Genomic DNA, 9,993 nt, shown 5'->3' on the forward strand with positions numbered 1-9,993 from the left:
GCATAACTATTCGAGATCTCGAATATCGAATACTTTCTATTATTCGAGGTATTCGAGTATTCGCGGATACTATTCGCACATCTCTAATTTAAAAGTTAGCAATAAATGTTATTCGACTCATTCATAAAGAAGAGCAAAGTCCATTTTTATTGAAATACACATCGATATAAATGTATTTTTGATGCTAATGTTTTAAAAAAATTAGCGAATTTGGTAAAAATGGCTGGATTTTTCAGTAGGGCTTTGAAAGTAGCGGCCAGCACTCAAAGTGCTAAATTCATGCATGGCATGTCAGGTATGTTTTTTTCATTGAATTAACGTTTTCAAAGTCCAAGTTGGTCTCCTAATTTATGCGTGTGGGTAAATATAAACTGAAAGTATACATACAAGGAAAACGAAGATGTTAATTAGTGTGCAGCAAAAGAGAAGAAGCAAAGACTTATTAAACAGATACATTAAATTAGAGAAGCGAACGCTGGTGGAGGTGAAGAATTCTGTTATTTGGGAAGCAGGATAATTAGAATGGGGTAAGCAAGAAAGAAATAATCAACAGAATAGCCCAGACGAAGAGAGAATTATATCAACAGAAAGATCTACTTAGAATTCTAGTTTTAATAAATGAATCTGTTAAATAAGAATAGGCTAATGGGTGCAAATAGGTACAAAGAAAACCCATATATTGTTACGCAGAAGAAAAGAAGAAGTTAAGACCGACATTACTGTGAGGAAACAAAAGCTGGTAGAGGTGGAATTAATTCTGTCGTTTGGGAAGAAGGATAACTAGCCATATAATAAGGAGAAAGAAATTATTGACAGAATAGCCCAAGCGAAGAAAGAAATCCACCAAAAAATCTACTTAGAATTTTTCATAGAATAAAAGATTCTGTTTATTAAGATTAGGCTAAAGGGTAAATATCAGCTGCAAATAAGTAAAAAGTAAAACCATGTATTAGTACGCAGAAGAGAAGAAGAAGTAAACACTTTGCGTGCCATGGACGTAATATTACGTCCTGTCAATCTTTCTGAAGATTGCCATGGACGTAATATTATGTCTTTCTATTTAATTGGCTTTGTACGCGTGAAGCCGTAATATTTCGCCCGTGGTACTTATCCACTATACTGTTTAGTGGTTCTGTTATTTCAAAAATCAAATCCTCGATGGAATAAGAGTTCTTTTAATGTCTTGAGGATGAAAAGTCCTCTGCAGCTACCGGCATCCTTATCTTAGGCCACTTGGTGTGAAAATTCTTTGGAGGAAAAAAGCGTTCGTTGTGGGTGCAGTGACCCTTTTTGTCATCCAGGATTTTAAATACTTTGCTTGGAACAATGCTTTTGTATGATTTCCATGGTTTAAATAGTTCAAATTGAGCGAAATAAAAAATATTAAGCATTTTATGGCGGTACATTATTTGTTGCAACTTTTTTATTTTTCAAAAACAGTAGGTTTTCATTATTAAAATATGTATTCGAAAGTTAGCAATAAATGTTATTCAACTTATTCATAAAGAAGAGCAAAGTCCATTTTTATTGAAATACTCATCGATATAAATATATTTTTGATGCTAATATAAAAAAAAAAAATTCCGAATTTAGTAATAATGGCTGGATTATTTAGTAGGGCTTTAAAATTTGCAGCCGGCACTCAAAGTGTTAAGACCAACATTACTGTAAGGAAACGAAAGCTGGTAGAGGTGGAATGGATTTTGATATTTGGGAAGCAGGATAACTAGTGATAGATTAAGCGAGAAAGAACTTATTGGCAGAATATCCGAGGTAGTAAGAGCGAATCCAACAAGATAAAGATTTACTTACAGCGGGAAATTTAAACATAAAAGTGAGGAAACTCTTTATTAGAGCTTAAATTTGGAGTATATTTCTCTACGGAAGTGAGGAATTCACAATGAAAGCAGTGGAGAAAGTAGGAATAGAGGCCTTCGTAATGTGGTTCTATTCATAAGAATGATGAAGATCAAATGGATCGACCGAGTTAGTAACGAGAAAGTCCTAAGAAGAGTGGGAGAGAAGAGAAGCCTCGTGAAAAACTATAGGCTCACAGCTGATTTAAAAATTAATTATAAGATTCTCAATTCCACCATCGACTGCCCTGCATTGCTCTCTTTTATCAATTTTAAAGTTCCACCCCGCCCTACCCGTTCTCATCCCCTAATCCACACGCCCATTCCTAGACTTTCACTCACTAAACGTTCGTTTTTCTACCGCATTACTTCTGTGTTGAACTCACTCCCTCCACACATCGACCCCTTTCCACTTCCATTGAAATCCTTCATAAACCTTTCCCTATCCTTTATGTCACCGAAGTAGTCTGTCACTGCAGTTTCTTGTTGTCCTTTTGTTTTTGTAAATGTAATTATATTTTTCTACATGTTATATTGCGTCTTCGTCCTCTACTTTATGTATTGTTACCTGGCCACTATAAAATGGCAAGTATATGCTGTATGTGGTTATATTTCTTTAAAATAAAATAAAATAATAAGTTGGGGCAAGTTACCCTTATCCAGGGCACATACGTTTGTATACGCGTGATTGTTAAATGTTATCAAAAATGAATGCTAAATGTTATGATAAACGAGGTGAAGTCAAAGCTAATGTTTAAACAGGGAAGCAAAGACTGGCGGAGTTGGGATGAATGCTGTTCTAGTACATACTGTAAAAAAAACTGTATAACTTATAAAGAAATTATATTCCTGCTGGGAGCGATGCCTGAACGTTGACAGCAGCAGAGAAGTCAAGAGTGGAAGCATTCGAAATGTAGTGCTATACATAAGAATGATGAAGATGAAATAGATAGACAGTGTAAGTAACGAGGAAGTGCTAAGAAGAGTAGGAGAAAAGAGAAGTCTTTTAAAAACCTTAAGCAGAAGACGGGACAACTTAAACTAGCTACATTATGATGCATGATGGCCTAATGACTATTATGGTAAACTGGACTAAAATATTAGTACGCTGTAGAAGACAAGAGGTCAAGACTAACATTAAAATAGGTAAACAAAGGCTAGAAAATGGTGGACGAATTCTACTTTTTTTGGGAAGAATGATGACTAGCGATTGGAGAAGCGAGAAAGAAATAATCAGATGAATAGCCCAAGCAAAGAGAGCATTCCACCAAAAGAAAGAAATACTTACAGCGTGAAATTTAAACTTAGAAGTAAGGAAGCCATTCATCTGATGCTACGTATGGAGTGTCCTTCTCCATGGAAGCGAGTCGTGGACGTTAACAGCAGCAGAGAAGACAACGAGTGGAAACATTCGAAATGTTGTGCTACCGAAGAATGATGAAGGTAAAATGGATTGACCGTGTAGTAAGTAACGAGGAAGTGCTAAGAAGAGTGGGAGAGAAGAGAAGCCCCCTAAAACCTTTAAGGATAAGAATTAAGTTGGCTGCATAACATGAGACATGATGGTCTGATGAAGACAATCGTAGAAGAACAGGTGGAAGGGAAAAAGGGCAAGGGACGGCCTTGAATAATTTACACAGGGCAAAGGATTTTGTGGAACGTAAAAGAGAAGAAATATGAAATTATACGCACATGCCGCAAACAAATAACATGGAGTACTAAATCCGGCGGCGATAACTTTTTCTCTTTCCCTGGAACAATACGGTTTGTTAAAAATACCATTGAATCCCAAAGTGCATTTGATAGATGACAGCAGCAGAGAAGTCAAGAGTGGAAGCATTCGAAATGTGGTGCTATACATAAGAATGATGAAGATAAAATGGATAGACCGTGTAGTAAGTAAGGAGGAATTGCTAAGAAGAGTGGGAGAAAAGAGAAGTCATCTAAAAACCTTGAGCAGAAGACGGGATAGATTAGCTGGCCACATACTGAGGCACGATGGCCTGATGAAGACGATCGTAGAAGGACAGCTGGAAGGGAAGAATGGCAAGGGACGGCCCCGAATGAGTTACTTAGGATAATAAGTAATAAAGGATGTAAAAGAGAATAAATACATCGCTATAAAAAGGTTAGCGGATAGGATAGAGGAATGGAGAACTGCGTCAAACCAATCTTAGGATTGTTGACATATGATGATGATGATATGGGATATGCAGTGGGCAATTCTAGTTTAAAATATTTATAAATGGTATAAAGTTTGGACCAACAGTTGAAATTTTCAAGTTGTTTTTTTCTCTCTTAAACTCAATTTTAATATTTATTCAATGCCTTCATGCTTAATTATTATTATTATTTAATTAATCAAAATTTATCGGTAACTATGAACCATATTAGCCTAGTTACCATCAATAAACATTGCGAAAACGTATGTAAACATTCTTTTCTCTTCATAATTTATCAAATTAAAACGGAATTATTTTAATTATTCACAAAATTGATAGGTAACTATGAACCATATTAGCTTAGTTACCATCAATAAACATTGCGAAAACGTATGTAAACAATCTTGTCTCTTCTTTTTTATCAAATTAAAACGGAACTATTTTAATTATTTATTTTATTATCGTAAAAACCATTTTCATATTTTTTATGACGATTTTGTATCAAAATCTTGTACTGATTTTTATTAATAGCCCCGAGGTTTTTCAAGGTTTTTAGATGACTTCTCTTTTCTCCCACTCTTCTTAGCAATTCCTCCTTACTTACTACACGGTCTATCCATTTTATCTTCATCATTCTTATGTATAGCACCACATTTCGAATTATTAATAGATGATGGTGTGTTAATAAACCGTAACATTGGCAAAATTTTCATATAAATATTCTTTCATTTCATTCTTCAAGACGTTTACTTCAGGATTCTAAACAACGCTAAACATTGAGTTCATTAGAATAAAAAAAAACTCAATAGTTCATTTTGATTAGTTAAGTGACAGAAATTTTCTGAAAATGCCCGTGTCTGAACCTTTATTACATCTATTATTGGTCATGAAAAATGAACCATTTCTCTAAGTATCCAAGGACAATGCTCAGTGATTCTAACAGAAAAAATAGATCAATAAGTTTTGGGCCGTGGATATTTATTTAAAAAAGCGAGCGTTTTATATATGTATGATTGAATTATTGATTGAAATGATCTTTTACTTTTACTATTTATGGTGTAAAAAAATTATTCCATTTCTTTAAACAATCGAGGACAATACCTGCTTAGATTGTCAAACAGTAAGAACAGATCAATACCTTAGTGGACCGTGGATATTATAAAAAAAAACGTTTTATATCAGTGTGATTGATTTAATAATTGGGCATTTTTTATATTCTAATGATAATTTTCACGAAGTTACATCAAAAGTTAGTAGAAATACACCAAAAATGACCATTTTGGCTAGTCTAAAGAAAATATTCAGGTTTTAATAGTCTATAATTGGAGCATTTCTTGAGCTAAAATCCTGATAATTTCCTAAGTTTGAAGATATTCCTTTTTATTATTACGGAGGCTTCCGCGATAAGTTAATTGGTGATTGTTTTTCGTGATCATGCCGGAAATGTAATAAAAAATATAATATAAATATGAGACAACGCGGAATGAACCCGAAAAACAATCTGTTATTAGTTTCACTACTTAGAAAAAAAATCCAACAGGAAGTTTCGTTGTGAAGAGGTCACAGACGAAATTCACAGTGAAGAGGTCATAGACGTCATTGGTCATCAAATTGAAATCGACGTTTTCTATCGCTTCGTAAAGAAGTCAACGTACGTGGATAAGAACGTAAAATATAAGATAAAGAAAGTTAGAAAATACCTCTTAACTTACTATTTTCGTGGAACGAAAACGTACCTTTCTTTTTAATCAATTTGAGATAATGCCTCGCATTTTTTTGTTGTCCAGCGGATAATGGTCATATAACTACCGATATTGGGTTTACCTTACTCTAATGAGGCTAGAATTTCAGTTGACACTATCGTAACAGGAAATGATTAAAAAAACACTCTTTCCTGCCTTTTTAACTTATCGTAACTTGAAAAAAAAAGCCAATTTGAACGCAATTATCGTGAACTTGAATTTCTCACCGAATCTTGCCCGAAACAGGACTAATTCAGGGCTATAATAAACCTATTTCTTGTAATCTTCGGTTCATGGTCGAACACGAGGGTTTTTTTCAACCTACAATGGGTCATAAACAGAAGACGTAGCGAGTGATTAAACATTATTTCATTGCTAAATTTTGAGCACACTTCTTTTCTTTCGGCACAACATACTCGGAAATTGAGCAATAGGGTAGTTTCCTTCATCAAAGAAAACGAAAGGCATTGATTGCGATTCATTACCCACCATTACTGTATTCATAATATACAAATTATTTGGTTTTAGAAATCCCAGTTTAGACGAATGGCAATGGTCAATTTTATCCTCATTTGAAAAAGGCCATATTGGCGCCCATGCGATGCCACTCCACGTGACGTCATAGGGACCTAGTTTCTATACGAGAAGATAGGAGTTACACATCGTCTGAGGTTACCAATGCATGCATGAGGTACAGAGCTCGGGGTAACATGTTTTAATAATCACCTATTAAAACTGGCCAAGGTCGGAAAGTTTTCTTCGTTCGATAGGGTATTAATAATCCTTATTTAAGCCAAGCGCTACCAGCTAGCAGGGTACTCTGCTACCTGCTAGCATCCTGCGTCGTATCAGCGCTCAGAGCCTCGCCCCAAGGTCACCTCACTTGCGGCAGCGGGAACCAGAACGACGTCACACGGAGTTTTCCCGGCATTCATACTTGGCCGTCGCGTTTTCGCGCGCTTGAAATTTTTCACTTTTCATTTAATCGCGAAAAATAGATATCGTCATTTAAAAGTCTAAAAGCGTGTAATACGTACTCCAGGAGTAATAATCTTTCGATTTAGGCAATAAAAAATAACAGGAAACCACCCTATTTTAGCTTTCACTCACTTTATTAGTGAATTCTATTCCCATCAACATGAAAACTCTTGAACCTCACCTTCGTAATAACTCTCGCTCTGAAATAATGTCTGCCCTATCTTTGGTTCCACTATGTATCTACTCGTAAGTATATTCATGATCTTTCCTTCAATTACAATTCCTTAAATGGCAAGTACCGATCCTCTGAAATACTTCCATTCTTTTCTTACTACACCAGCCTAAATTCCGTCTTTCTTTCTCCCAAAGATCACGTTTTTACGCACCCCACATATGTTTGAAGTGAAAACTTCTTTAGCGGCGTTAGGCACTTTTGCGGAATGGGGAGAAGGCATAGAATTCGCGTGAGCGTCACCGACCCGACACCGCGATCGCTACAGCGAGATATACATTTCAGTCTGAAAATTCGTCTCCTAGTATCACATCCTCGGTAGTATAGTGGTCAGTATCCCCGCCTGTCACGCGGGAGACCGGGGTTCGATTCCCCGCCGGGGAGGAAATTTTTTCTCAATCTCATAGAATTAGAAACATTGTACAATTGATATTTCAACTACGCAGGCTGACTAGGTATAGTAAATAAACTTTGTTAATATATTGTTAATATAAAGTCTTTTTGTTTTAAAAATATTAAAATTGAAAAAAAAAATCTATGGTGTATATTGTATAAATATAAAGAGCTCGTGCATGAACGTGTAGAAGAGTGTACACGCTATGAAAATACTGGTCAGCACAATTTAAGGCAGTTTCCTTTATGTGCATAGTGAACAATTATTGGTTTAAAGCATATTAAATAAAAGAAATAAAAGCATATTATATTTTAATATATAAATGATGTTACTTTCTATTCATACACATCGTATTTTTAATAATATATATTTAATAATAAAGAGTTTGCTGAAAAGAATAATTTCAATTTTTGTTGAAAAATGAGTATTACTGGAAAAAATGAGTTCTTTAATAATATCAAATCTATATAAAAAATAAATGGATAATAATTATTTCAGTTTTCACTTCTGTCGGCCAGTCCCATGACTGCCCCGTTTTTTAAAAATACCATTTTGACTACTCACCCTTCCCTAGATCTTTCAATGCCCATCAGATAATTCAAGAGGTAGCTTCAAAAATCCATCGTCTGATTCTTTTTGTTTTATCCTTTTTTATAGTTTTCATGGTTACACAAAAACCCAGTACTGTTCCTAAAACTTTTATTTCCTGTCGGCTGGTTTAGACGGCTTTGGCGTCGTAAACAATTTTGTCTTGATAATGACGATATAGTCGTCGTGATGAATGGAAATTGCACTTTGTTTTTCCACATATATGGATTTAGCAGAAGAGATCCTCTCTAAGAAATGTGTCGCCGCTCCAATCATACAAGATCTGTGCTCCGCTCTTAAAACATGTTCATCACAGAACTATTTCAAATTCAAAGAAGAAATATTTCTCCAACCTGAAGGGTTGGCTATGGGTTCGCCCTTATCCCCATTACTTGTGGACATTTATACGGACAATTTAGAAAAAGATCTTTTCTCATCTAAGAACCCATTATTAAAAAAATGTGTGTGATTGGTATCGTTATGTAGACGATATTTTGTGTGTATGGTCAGGTTCTGATAGACAACTCGACACTTTCTTGCTCTTTTTGAACTCTTTAGACAAGTGTATAAAATTCACAATGGAAAAAGAAACGAGCGAAGCCATCAAATTTTTTTATATATGATTTTTTTTCCTATAAATTAACGCCTGAAACCATCAGCTGATATAGTCGTCGAAACTAATTGACAGAAAATAAAAGTTTGTGTAAATTTACTGTGTTTTTAGTTTCACCACAAATACACAGGCCAACAAAAAAATTTTGTTTGAAAACTCTTTTTGTTTTATTATCTGATCTTAATAGATTTTTATGTGCCGAATCCAAACCTGGCCTTAGTTATTTTGTATCGCCCATAGTTTCCAGGCAATATGTATTTAATATTTAGTCTAATACCCCTATACGGTATACAGAGAAATCAATGAAACACTGTGTTACATCATAAAATTGTTTGTATTTACTGTTCACTACATCGTGATAAAATTGTTTGTATTTACTACAGCGTGATAATACAGGGTTCACTTGTCAACTGGAATTTGTCTACCTTTTCTCTCCCTTTTTTCATTGAAGCTTCTGGTGTAGCTTTTTCTGCGATGAATTGCTTGCTGAACTTCTCGGTGAAGTACCAACAGTAAACCCCCATTATCTCCGTTCATTAGACCTACTTTTTCAATTTTATTTAACTATGAAAAAGCTGTTAAATTCTAGACATATATTGCTTGGTTTCATAAATTTAACTGTAAAATGTGAACAAATGGTGGGTGATACAACTTTAAAACCGTCGTATTTGGATGCAGCAACTTTAAAAACATAAGAATAAGGTATTTTCAGTAAATACGTTTTTTCATTGTTGGCCTGTGATATCTTATCGTTCCGCCAAGTCATGCCAAAATCTGTTGATTTCGTTGGCAGGTGAGGTCCTGTTTGTCTTGATAATGACGCAATAACCTTCGGAACTAATCGACACCTAATATAAAAGTTTGTGGAACGGTACCGTGTTTTAGTTTCACCATGAATATCTCATAGCTCCACCAAGTAATGAGTTGATTTCATTTTTACAGTTTGTATTTGTTAAATCTTCAAACGTTAAGGTTTCTATTCAGCGCAAAGGCAGTATCGGCTGTTTTTGAATAATTAAATAAATTGATTTTTTTTAAATATCAGTGCTAAGCAGCTACGAAATAGAAATCATGATTTGTCTGACGTTTTTATGGATACTTAACACCTTCCACTTCACATTAATAGAAGGATCAACAACTTTGCTATTTCCACATAGTAATTTATTGACACCGACCATGGTTTCGTTACAGAGTAACATTATCAAGGTGAAAATGCAGGTAAATTGACAGTTTATTTAGTAGAAGTTTGGGTAGGGAAAATTTCCGGGAGCCGTTGGTTAGGAGGAGATTTAATCTTTCCACTTCGATTAATTTTCTGAATACCGTGCTCCTATACTCTATTCATTTTTTCTGTGGTTCTCTTTTATTTATTTTATTCTAAAACCACCGAATACAGCTCATATTTTACATCGTGGTACATAAAAGGCT

The 9,993-nt window shown here is 34.7% G+C and overlaps 1 non-coding gene across 1 annotated transcript; it reads left to right on the forward strand.

Moving 5' to 3' along the window:
• The first annotated feature begins 7,282 nt into the window (after positions 1 to 7,282).
• Positions 7,283 to 7,354, forward strand: Trnad-guc. Its single transcript has one exon. It is a non-coding gene; the product is annotated as a tRNA-Asp (tRNA).
• Positions 7,355 to 9,993: the final 2,639 nt, after the last annotated feature.

The sequence above is a fragment of the Ischnura elegans genome (assembly GCF_921293095.1).
Source record: "Ischnura elegans chromosome 13 unlocalized genomic scaffold, ioIscEleg1.1 SUPER_13_unloc_3, whole genome shotgun sequence".
In the NCBI taxonomy this organism is placed as follows: domain Eukaryota; kingdom Metazoa; phylum Arthropoda; class Insecta; order Odonata; family Coenagrionidae; genus Ischnura; species Ischnura elegans.